Source organism: Rattus norvegicus, chromosome 3 (assembly GCF_036323735.1).
Source record: "Rattus norvegicus strain BN/NHsdMcwi chromosome 3, GRCr8, whole genome shotgun sequence".
NCBI classification, from domain to species: domain Eukaryota; kingdom Metazoa; phylum Chordata; class Mammalia; order Rodentia; family Muridae; genus Rattus; species Rattus norvegicus.
The window spans coordinates 10825293-10836342 of NC_086021.1; the positions used below are offsets into that span (position 1 = coordinate 10825293).

The window sequence follows — 11050 nt, forward strand, 5'->3', positions numbered from 1 at the left end:
GTTACTTACATGGAAAACTGTTCAGTTCCAGCACAGCCTTGTCTGTTTTCAAATATTGTCCTTCTCTTCTGTCTAGAGTTACACTCTGTTTTTCACACTGTGACTGCTAAAGTAGCTGTTAGCTCTGTGGTGCTGACTCCTTCTCATCTTGTTCACATTGTAGCCTTATATGGAGACTGAGTATGGACTGCAAAGTTCTTATCATTACGTTCACCATCCTCACCAATCCATGAGCTCTCGTGTAATGAGAAGCTCCAGGGTTTAGCTTACTTTGGATCCTTGGGGATTCTGCCTGTCCCTTCCCATTATATCTTCTGAAGTTCAGTCTCATGTCCCTCAAATATTGGAACGTGGCAAACTCATTTTTCTCCAAGTCTGATAACTTTTCCCTTCAAATGAGATGTCGTCTCCTGTATTGCTGGGTGTATATGTCTTTGCTGAAGTTCGGGTTTTCTTGCCAAAATATACACCACTTTTTCCTGACAAGAGTAGAGAAGGAGATATCACCATCCTGTTAGGCTCTGTCTCTATTAACTTGCTATAATGAAATATCAGACATATGTGAGAAGATCAGCAAATGGTGATCTTCCACAAATCAAATGTGGGTTACAGTGTTTCCAAATTATAAAAAATAAACATGTTACGTATGTCCATAAATACCATATAAGACAGACACTCACATACACACGCGCACACACACACACACACACACACACACACACACACGTATGCCACATACACATGTGTGCCTATATATTCATGCAGAGGCAGAGACACAGAGAAACACAATAGAAAAAATGCACATGGACATTGTACATGAATTAAAATGTTAGAATAAACAAAAATGAAGGATAACAGTATTTGTTTACATCCTGCTTCATCCTTTGGTCGCTTATAAACATGGCTAAGAAAAAAACGTATTCCCCATGAGTTTTCTTCTGTGTGAATAAGTTAATTTCCCAAATCACTTAAGTTGATTGTGTGTGGAATGCTTGTCAGCTACATGGGTCATGAGCTTGTGTGCATGTCTACCCACAAACATTTTAGATTTACCTTTATGTACACTCTATTTTTGTGAATTTCTCACCATAATACATAATTTTTGTATCTATTCACTAAATGATCACTAGATTAATTTTCTATAGGGGATAATGAAAAACAGAGTTCCCCAAAACATCAACAACAACAAAAAAAGATAACAATACATACTTTTCTCATGGGGGCAGGGGACATAGTCAGGTATATCAGCATATTAGATCTATTAGATTAGATCTGACCCATACATGCAAAAGTTATAAAAATCTAAGTGTAGAGAACATAAGGTAGACTTAAAGCTCTGACAATTATGAAGCATGAGTGGAGTTGTACATACGTGACCATTCAGTGGACTCTGCTTTGTAGAAAAAATGCTGGAATGCATAGGATTCTATTGTGATTCATTTCACACTTATTTGGCCTACTGTAAATATTTCTCCACATTAAATTAAAACAAACATACAAACAAAAACAAATAAACAACCTTCCCACAGTCAGCACAGAAAATGACTACATTTTTAATTTGAAATATTTTTAAAGCAACTTCTTTTCATTAGTAGGTTCAGTATTTGTATACGTAGCTCTCTAGTTAGAGAGTGAGGCCTTGCCTCTCCCAGTTAAATTTCCAGAAAATCAACTCAAGAACCAGAATGTTATATTTACATTTGGATTTGTGCAATAACAATGATTCACCAGAAATTCTAAGGTTTCATAAAAGAAACCTTACTAAAGCTAAAAGCTCACCTTGCACCTGACATGATAATAGTAGGAGATTTCAACACCCCACCCTCATCACTGGAGAGATATTGGAAACAGAAATTAAACAGAGATATAGAGAAAGTAATAGAAGTTATGAACCAAATGGATTTAGCAGATATTTATAGAACATTCCATTCTAAAAAATAAGGATATACACTCTTCTCATGATCTCGGGAACCTTCTTTAAAATTGACCACATAATCGATCCCTCAACAGACATTAACAGATACAGGAAGATAGAAATACTCCCGTGCATTCTCTCAGATCACCACACACTAAGACTGGTCTTCAACAAAAACAATAATGACAGAAAGCCCTCATATACATGGAAGTTAAAAAATGCTTTACTCCATGACAACTTGGTGAAGGAAGAAATAAAGAAATTAAAGACTTCTTAGAACTTAATGAAAATGAAGATACAACATTCCCAAACATATGTGATTGATTGAAAGAAGAGCTAAGAGGAAAACTTATAGCTCTGAGTGCTTGGGAAAAGAAACAGGAGAGAGCATATGTCAGGAGCTTGATAGCACATGTAAAAGCTCTGGAACAAAAAGAAATAAGTAAACAAAAAGGGGGTAGAATGCAGGAAATTATCAAACAAAGAGCTGAAATCAGTGAAGGAGAAATGAAAAGGACGATACAAAGAATCAACAAAACCAGTAGCTGTTTCTTCGAGAAAAACAATAAGGTAGATAAGCCCTTAGCCAAACTAACCAGAGGTCAGAGAGAGACTGTATCCAAATTACAAAAATCAGAAATGAAAAGGGAGACATAACAACAGAATCTGAAGAAATTAAAAAAAATCATCACCTTGTACTATAAAAGCCTATATTCAAAAAAACTGCAAAATCTGGAGGAAATGGACAATTTTGTAGACAGAAAACAGGTAGCAAAGTTAAATCAGGAACAAATAAACTATCTAAACAACCCCATAACTCCTAAGGAAATAGAAGCAGATATTAAAAGTCTCCCAACCAAACAGAGTCCAGGTCGAGATGGGTTCAGTGCAGAATTCTAACAGACCTTCTTAGAAGACTTCATACTAATATTGTCAAAACTCTTCCACAAAATTGGACAGAGAGAGCACTAACGCATTCCTTATATGAATCCACAATTACTCTTATACCTAACCCACACAAAGACTCAGCACAGAAAGAGAACTGCAGACCAATTTCCCTTATGAATATTGACGAAAAAATAATCAATAAAATTCTTGCAAAAAGAAACTAAGAACACATCGAAAAATCATCCATCATGATCAAGTAGACTTGAACCCAGGGATGGAAGGATGGTGTAATATAGGAAAATTCATAAATGAAATCCATCATGTAAACAAGCTCAAAGATAAGGAACACAAGGTCATTTCATTAGATGGTGAGAAAGCATTTGACAAAATTCAACAACCCTTGGGGATAAAAGTCCTGGAAAAATCACGAATTGAAGGCTCATATCAAAACATAATGTAAGAAATATACAGCAAACCTGTAGCTAACATCAAACTTAATGGAAAGAAACTTGAAGCAACCCCACTAAAATCAGGCACTAGACAAGGCTGCCCATCTCTCTCCCTATTTATTAAAACGGGACTCCATGTCACAGCCAGAGAAACCAGACAGTAAAAGGGGGTCAAAGGGATACAAATTGGAAGGGAAGATATCAAAATATCACTATTGGCAGATGATATGATAGTATATAAGTGACCCCAAAAGTTCCACCAGAGAACTTCTTAACCTGATAAATAACTTCAGCAAAGTGTCAGGGTATAAAATTAACTCAAACATACCAAGAGCCTTCCTCTCCTCAATGGATAAACAGGCTGCGAAAGAAAATAATGAAATCACACACTTCACAGTAGTCCCAAATAATATAAAATATCTTGGTGTGAGATTAACCAAGCAGGTGAATGATCTGTATGACAAGAAGTTCAACTATCTGAAGAAAGAAATTGAGGACGATCTCAGAAGATAGAAAGAGCTTCCATGTTCATGGATTGACAGGATTAATATAGTCAAGATGACCATTTTGCCAAAAGCAATGTACACATTCAATGCAATATCCATCAAAATTCCTACTGACTTCTTTAATAGAGATAGAAAGAGCAATTTGCAAATTCATTTGGAATAAGAAAAAACCAGGATAGATAAAAGTATCCTCAACAATAAAAGAACTTCTGGGGGAATCATCACCCCTGAACTCAAGCAGAATTACAGAGCAACAGTGATAAAAACTGCATGGTATTCATACAGAGACAGATGGATAGACCAGTGGAATAGAATTGAAGACCCCGAAATGAACCCACACACCTATCATTTGATATTTGGCAAAAGACATAAAACCATCCAAATGAAGAAACATAGCATTTTCCAAAAATAGTGCTGGTTCAACAGGAAGTCAGCATGTAGTTGAATCCAAATTATCCCATTTTTATGACCATGTACAAAGCTTAAGTACAAGTGAATCAAAGACCTGCACATCAAACCTGATGCACTCAAACTAATAGAAGAAAAGGTGGGAAAGAGTCTTGAACACATGGGCACTGGAGAAAATTTCCTGAAAAAAACACACATGACTTATGCTCTAAGATCAAGAATTGACAAATAGGACCTCATAAATCAGCAACGTTCTGTAAGGCAAAAGACACTGTCATTAGGGCAAAACTGCAACCAACAGATTGGGAAAACATTTTTACCAATCCTATATCTGATAGTGGGTAATATCCAGGATATACAAAGAACTTAGGAAATTAGACTCTAGAAAGCAAAAATACAATATTAAAAATTGGGTACAGTGAGTTACAAAACATTCTCAGCTGAAGGTTATCAAATGGCCAAAAAACACCTAAATAAATGTTCAACATCCTTAGTCATCAGGGAAATTCAAATCAAAATAAAGGGGTCTCAATCCAAGTGGGTAGACAGAATCCTAGATGCTTTTTCCTGGGTCCCTCAGTAATAGTGGACACACTCTTGATGGTTACTGATGTATCAATGATTCAAGGCAGTTTTCTTTTACATCCTCGAAGATGAGGATTATAAAAAGAGTTCTGCTAGTCAAAAGCAGGGGCGGAAAATATCCCTAGTGATCTTTCCCTTACCTAATGGCTTCTTGCCCCCACAAGGCCAACAGTAGATGTCTGCATGCCTCCCAAGCTGCATCTTCCCAATCTACACTCTTCCTCTGTCCTGTTTCTTTCACGAAGAGCACACTTCTATCCCTGAACCCATCTTGTCTTCAGTCAGCACTAACAACCTATTACTCTCTGCCAGCTTCGCTTTCCCATATGACCTGGTTGCTCACAATTCTGAGGCATGTTCACGCTTGTATGGACAAACAGAATGTCACCGATTGGCTAGTCTATAATGACGCAGATTCTGTATGATTCTGATTCAGAAGCCTGTAAATCCAAGATGAAGAGACCATCGGCAGAGGAAGGAGTTCTTGTGGGATGTTGTCACCACAGAAGGGATCCAATGGGCTAGGAAGACAAGATAGGGAGCCAAACTCACTTTCATAATTGAACATTTTTTCCACAAAAGAATCATTAATGGATCCTTATTTGTAGGTCACATCCCTCTTGACCTAATCAATTCTTCACAACTACATTCCCACTGGGGATTAAGCTTCAGAAAATTACTTTTGGGAAAACACATTCAAACAAGAGAAGAGGGTGAATATTTGGATATCTATAGTGGGGGTGGGCATTATTCTTCCCATGTTGTGTACCCTTAAGAACTCTAACTACCTCCTTCCCCACAGTAGCCTCAATGAATGACGTGGATTCTGGGTGATTGATGAGGTAGAGACACCAAATCTCAATGCCATATCCTGTCACCAGTATCAAGTTCAAAACAGCAAGAGCCACATGTGGGAAGGAAAATATGAATAAAATTACGGTATCTCTAAACTATAAACCCACAATTTAATCAAAACATTGTTTTATACTCAGTTCTTTTATATCGATGTGCTTCAAATGTACAAGTCAGTGGCCTTGCTTGTGACTCCTTGTACAGGTTTATACTGTACATTAGCCATCTTCATCCTCACAACTCACCTCCATTTCCACCTGCACACACACACACACACACACACACACACACACACACACTGCTGCTCCCCTTCCTCTTCCTATATGCCCCTTTCACTTAATATCCCTTATTAAAATCTAAATTTCGCAGTCGTCTGTTTGAGTCTGTCTTGTTTTACTTAACACATTGTATTTTACACTCCATCCAAACCATCCAATTGTTTTTCTGAGAACAAAACCATTTCCTCTTATACATGGATGAAAATCACATCAATGTATTTCCCATATTTAAGCCATTCATCCAGTGATCAACAGCTAAGGTTATTCCAATGACTTGTCTATTGCACACAGTGTGGCAATCAGAATGGATGGGCAGGGGGTCTGGTTAGTTTTTATTGTCAGTTTGACTCAACCTGGTAAGAAGGATCCTCAGCTGAAGAATTGCCTCCATCAGATTGGCCTTTGGCCACAAATTTAAGGAATTTTTTTGTTGATGGTTGATGTGGAAGGGTCTAGCCCACTTTGGTTAGTGTCATCCCCTATGAAGGTGGCCCTGGGTTGTAGGAGAAGGAGAGAAACCTGAGTAGGTCATGGATAGCAATCCAGTACCCAGCATTTCTAAGATGTCTCTGCTTCCTTTCCTGCCTCTAGAGTCCTGCCCCAACGTTGCTCAGTAACAGACTAGTACCTAGAAGATAGAGTGAGACAAACTCTTTCCTCCTCAAGTTGACGGCTATGATGAGATTATTCTTCTTGTTCCCTACTTGCTCTTCACTTTTTTGAAAGTTGTCTCTGTTTATTGTTCTTAGAAAGATGATATTACATGTTTTCTCATGGGCTCTCTGTCTCTCTCTGTGAATCTCTCTGTCTCTGTCTCTGTCTCTCTCTCTCTCTCTAAATTTGTGTGTTTGAGTGTGTATATGTGTATGTATGTGTGTGTTTGTGTGTTTGTGTATGTATGAGTGTTTTGGGGTGTGTGTGTGTGTGTGTGTGTGTGTGTGTGTGTGTGTGCTCTTTCCAGGTTTAAAAAAAGATCCCAAGGCTGTACATCTCAGCAGGTGCCTAGAGAAGGAAGATGAAGGGACGAAAAGGGGGAAAAATCATATCCTTTGAGTTAACCCCACATTGAGGTTAGGCACATAGTAGACCAACAGTCACATAACGGCAGAGGAGTCATAACAGCAGAGAGAGAGAGTAAAACACAAAGTGTGAAGGAAAATGTGCTTAAAACTAAGATAAAAGGGAGAAATAGAGGACGATGCACTTAGAAAAGTAGACAGATTTTAAAAAGCTGCCATAAGTTGTTAAGCTCTAAGTACGTTTAAAAAAATTATAATGTTAAAGTGGAAGGGAATTATTGGGAAGAGGGAAGGGAGTGTCAGAGTGTGGTGGGGACAGGGGAGGGTTCTGAAAAGAATCCTTTTGAAGATCTGAAGAACTATGTGACACAAACAATTAAAGTGCCCTTTAATTTACAGGTAAATTCCACACTTACCTGCATCCAGGATTCTGTCTACCCATATTTCAAATACAAAATTACGTCATCTATTGCATCCTGTTTTGCTGCATTTGATCTAATAAATTCCTTGACCTGAAGTGCTGGTGAATTTTAAGACATTTAAAATACGACTGGTCGATATCGGGTTGTCATCAATTTATCCCGACTTTGGAAGCAGGTCCAGGAGCTAATTTTTCCTCCCTCTTTGCAAAGAATACATAATTCATGATTCCCATTAACTTCAACACAAGGTATTTAATCCTGTCAAATTCCAGCTTTGTTTGAATAAAAATGGCCCTCTTCTAATTGTGGGTTTGATAAAGCTAATTTTGGTGTGCTATGCAGTGGGCTGCCTCGGAGAGAGGCTAGCAATATTTCCGATACGGAGAATGGCTTAAAGATAACCAATGGAAAGATAGGAGCTGGGACAATAACCACCAAGGATGTTGGTGACTCAGAAACAAAAGACTTTTTCAGAAAAAAAAATGCATGAAAAGAGCTACTTGGGCAGACTGTGACTCGAGTCATCAGAATATTTGGGTGGGGACTTTATTTTGGGTCTCCAGGAGGCTACATGAGAAGCTAAAACCTAGATGCTGGAAGTTTCTAAGCGTAACTAGGGAAGGAACTGGTCTGAGAGCACTTCTATGACGTAAGCAGAGCCTGGATGATGTCACAGAGCACTGGGCGGAGGTTGCGCTTCTCTTCCACTTGGGGGCGCTAGGCTCCCTTGAAGGTGGGTTCACTATCTTCCCAGCAGGGTGTGAAAGCCAGTTCAGCTCCTGAACCCCACAATTGTTCAACAGGCTTTTGGAGCCTGACCGGTTTCCGAAGACATAATCTGGACAACTAGGACATTTTCTTTCGGTAAATACGTTTATGAAGATAACTGGGACCCTTGTAGCCTAGAAAGCTAAAAGTTTTCCCTCGTACAGCGAGTAACCGTCTGTTCTGATGTCTTCCACGTTTGAGAGCTCGGCGGACGGTCTAGGCTAGTCAGTCTAAGAGTTTATTATCCTTTGCTAACAATATCTAATTCATAATTCTACTAAAGTGCCAAAGCTCCTCTCTGTGCCAGTGCATTTTAGGAGATAATATTTCTTTTTGATGTTGTTGTTATTGTTGTTGTTTTTTTTTTTTGGAGCTGAGGACCAAACCCAGGGCCTTGTGGTTGCTAGGTAACTGCTCTACCACTGACCTAAATCCCAACCCCAGGAGATATTATTTGTAAATGGCTGTTGCTGCCTACACAAAAGACTCTTGTTGCGGTCGAAGATGCAACAGCTTCGCGGAATAAACCTGGGGCTGGGTCAGGATGCACAGTAAAGAAAGCCAGTGGACTGGTGTGCTGTGTCTCTGGGCAGACACTTGTGGATGTTGTCACATAGCGCATAGTTAGAGGGTAGAAGTGGGATGTGGCCACCCTCCTGGCTCCTTTGCTATCCTTTATCTGTTCTGCTTGCTTAAAGTGGGGACAGGGATACTTAATCCCACACTGACCTAGCCATTCAAGGAGAGGTTCCTCAGCAGAGGCAAAGTGCCTTGGGCTGAAGAAATGTGTCTGAATATGTTATTCTGAGCTGTAGAGAACCATTTTTTTTTAAATTTTCCTTTGAACTTTAGATTTTGATTTTTGAGAGAGGGTTTTTCTGTGCGTAGATTTGGCTATCCTGGAACTAACTCTGTAGACCAGGCTGGCCTTGATCTCACAGAGGTCTACCTCCCTCTGCCTCTTGAGTGCTGGAATTAAAGGTGTGCTCCACCATTGCCCAGCCCTCCTACGAACCTCTGATTACGACAGAATAAGATTCAGATGCTCAACCCTGTTTACCATCGCCTTTCTCACCTGCTCCAAAGTTCTCTTAGACAAGAGCCTTGGTCCAGCGCCCTCTCCACCCCAACCCCATTGTTCTTGCAGGCACTCACATGACAGAGGCACCAGCATTGTGTCTGGTTTAAGCAGGAGAGCTCTTCAAACCCAGGCCACGGGCAAGTATGAAGCCTGAACACCGAACGATACCCACAAGACAGTGGACCAGGATGTTGTGGCCTACCACACTAGGTCTACAGCCAAGAAGAAGAGGATGTCTCTGAGGAGGATGAGCAGACCATCCTTCCAGAAGCGGAGGAGGAGGAGGCCTTCTCCCCAGGCCCTGGGGGACATTGTGGGCTGCAGAATTTCTCACGGATGGAAGGAAGCTGATGAGCCCGTCACCCAATGGAAGGCCATGGTTCTAGATCAACTGCCAACAAATCCCTCTCTCTATCTGGTCAAGTATGATGGAATTGATTGTGACTACAGACTGGCACTTCACAGCGATGAGAGGATTTTAAAGCTTAAGGTCTTGCCTCACAAAGTAGTGTTTCCTCAAGTGAAAGACGCCCATCTCGTAAGTGCATGGTTACCCTGGTGTCTGAGTCATCTGTAATAAAACCCACTACTATTAAGATCAAAGTCACAGGAACTATGACAAATAGCAAATCACACGACAAGCATCATAGTTGTCCAAGCCTTTTCTGCAGCCTTATTGCAGTATAATTTACATACTTAAAAATTCATTTAAATGTGTAATTTAATGATTTTAAAGCAAAATTTATAGCTTCCTTCCCTTTTTTAATACTCATTTCCCACTAGTTCATGTGATAACAGAGTCTATTAAAAACACAGAAGTGAAGTCAGGAGAAGGACCAGAGCGGTAAGCAGCAAGGATCTTGATTTGCTAAGACAACAGATACATTGGCAGAATCGTCTGGATAAAACCACTTGGGAAACATTGGGTCTTCTCTTCTTCTTGTCAGCCTCCAGACAAAGAGTTTAAAGGGTTAAGTCATGGGTCCTCCTACATCAAATCCAGTCCTGACCTTGTGTGCTCAGCATCACTTTTGGCCACTTTCATGTTAATCCCATTCATCACTCTTACATGTTGCCTAGCAACTCACATTGTAAACAAACTTATTTTGGTTCATGGTTTCATAGGTTTCCGTTCATTGTCACATGACCATGAAAGCGGCACGATAGAGCTCAACTGCTAACTTCACTGTCATCCAAGAAGCACCAACACAGGAAGAGACCAAGGACAAAAAAACACCCTCCAAGACATGTCCCAAATGACCAAGTCCCTTAATTTCCTATCTCCTAGTTTCCCGCCACCTTCATACACATCCATCAACAGATGAACTCATTGATTACAACCCACAGGGTCCAATCGATATTCATAGTCCCACCTTTGAATATTGTACTGGGACAATGTGTATTTTAAACCCATAGGGCAGGGCCAGAAGGTTGTGTCAGAGGTCTAAAAGTCACCTCACACTAGAAACAGCTGGGTAGGTTTCTCAACATCTCCTATTTCTTTCTGGGACTGAGCTACACCACGTATGCATTGCAGCATTTTGTCTGGGGTGAGATACCATCAGCAGTCAATTGTAAAGACGCCCCCACCATGTGTGTGCTTGAATGTAAAATGGGACATCTATAATATAGACACACATGCATATACACAGACTCACAGAAAGAGGCAAAAAGGGAAGGAGTTGAGTCTTAGGAACCCTCAAGGAAGAGGGAGTGGAAATATAAGATACAGATGTCAGCGAAAACCAGAACAAAGCAGTGTCTTCTATACACGACAGGACCACTATCCCTCAGCCCTAGCTGACGGGAAAGGGAGAGTCAGTTTTCTACAAAGATATAGCTGGTGATAAGCTATAGGGGCTCCAGGGGCTTGCCCAAG

The 11050-nt window shown here is 40.1% G+C and overlaps 1 long non-coding RNA gene across 1 annotated transcript; it reads left to right on the plus strand.

Moving 5' to 3' along the window:
* The first annotated feature begins 8043 nt into the window (after positions 1-8043).
* LOC134486251 (uncharacterized) lies at positions 8044-9766 on the plus strand. The gene is made up of 2 exons (XR_010065081.1): positions 8044-8186; positions 9238-9766. It is a non-coding gene; the product is annotated as an uncharacterized LOC134486251 (long non-coding RNA).
* The last annotated feature ends 1284 nt before the right edge of the window (positions 9767-11050 follow it).